This window comes from Lipotes vexillifer, unplaced genomic scaffold, assembly GCF_000442215.2.
Source record: "Lipotes vexillifer unplaced genomic scaffold, Lipotes_vexillifer_v1.1 scaffold202, whole genome shotgun sequence".
Lineage (NCBI taxonomy): Eukaryota > Metazoa > Chordata > Mammalia > Artiodactyla > Lipotidae > Lipotes > Lipotes vexillifer.
The window spans coordinates 1,173,144-1,174,687 of NW_006777228.1; the positions used below are offsets into that span (position 1 = coordinate 1,173,144).

Genomic DNA, 1,544 nt, shown 5'->3' on the forward strand with positions numbered 1-1,544 from the left:
AGTTTAAGTGGAGAACAAGGAATCAACTAGCTGATTTAAATATTTTTCAGGTAAAGCCTAACCTGTGCAATCGGATTGCTAATGTTGGATTGGCCAGAACTCCACACACTTTGAATCTTGAACCATGCTAAATGAGCAGAATCAACACTCTTCACCCTCACCTCGACTCTCATGATTGGTCACTTTTCTACTATTTTAATTTTTCTCACGTGAAGAACATAAACCAGTTTTCTGCATAGCAAGCAGTGAATTCTTATATCATAGGAATTAAAGTGCTGAACTTTACCAAACTAGTCCATTACTCACTTATTCACAATATCTTGTTTTACTCTCATTTATGGCTAATCCTGTATTTTCGATACACATTTTATTAGTTTAGATTTTAGAGTAAAATCTAATTCTGGCTTTTGAGGCTACCTCAATTCAGCCCATATTTGTCTTTCATCTATTAAATGTGATTCTTTTTTTGTTGATATTGAGTTTCATAAATATTTTCAGAATATTTTGAGACTTTGTAGATATACACACATATTTTATGGATACGAATCTATAGATACATATTTTGATATAGATAGATAATTTCTCAGGAAGTCAGAAAATGCTCATCCAATTTGAGTCTGCAGTAGGCATATGGGTATACATAGCAATTGTGTATTTTTTAATATTGATTCACTTGAAGTTTTTCAATTAGTATGTGAAAAGTTATTCATAGTTTACTCATTTATTGAAAAAAAATGGTCTTCAGCTCAACAATAATTACATGCTGAATTAAATTCTCTCTTTACTCCCTTCCCCTCACCAACCTTTAATGAGATTAGCTGGAGTATTTGGAATGCAAAGGGATACTGTGTAAGAAAAGAACAAACATTTTTATGTAGCACACTCTCCTGCTTTGGGATTCTCTCTAGTGAAGGTTATTTAACCTTAGCTTAGTCAAATAAAGACGTTTTTCTTTGGAGAGATGCCTTGTTGCTGTCTACTAAAGGTAGCTCACTTTTAATTTTTGTATATTGAAATGCCTGTTTTATTTTTTAATCCATAATGTGTTTATTGGGATGGTTTCCCGTTCATCTTGATTCAAAGTGCTTTTAGTGCTGCTTCCCTTGGAAGGAGCATCCTTCTGTAAGCCTTGCTTTTCCTCCTGTGGGGTAGCAGAGGACAGTAGAGCAGCCAACACACAAAACTACTGTTTGTGTATGGCTAAAGATGGTGGTGATTTTATAGCATCCTGGATATTTCACATCCATGAAGTAGGGATTGGGGTTCTGTACTGGGTACTTCTTCTTGTGTTTCTTCTTCTCTTCTGGAGAGGGATGAAGAAAATTCTTTTCAAGAGGCATGTTTTCCTAGGAAGGTCATCACCAAGTGAAAGGTTGAAATGCCTCTTTGTTTCAACGTTGGTTAGCTCCACAAATGTTAATATTCTGAATCACACATATTACTTTATTTTTTTCCTTTGAAGTATATTTTTATTTTATTAATTTTCAAGGGCATCAAAGGTTTAAAGTAGCAGTAGCAACTACTACTAATTAATCAAATAATGG

At 34.0% G+C, this 1,544-nt stretch overlaps 1 pseudogene; it reads right to left on the reverse strand.

Moving 5' to 3' along the window:
- Positions 1–1,088: 1,088 nt before the first annotated feature.
- On the reverse strand, positions 1,089–1,340 carry LOC103081387 (40S ribosomal protein S27 pseudogene; annotated as a pseudogene).
- Between the last annotated feature and the right edge of the window lie 204 nt (positions 1,341–1,544).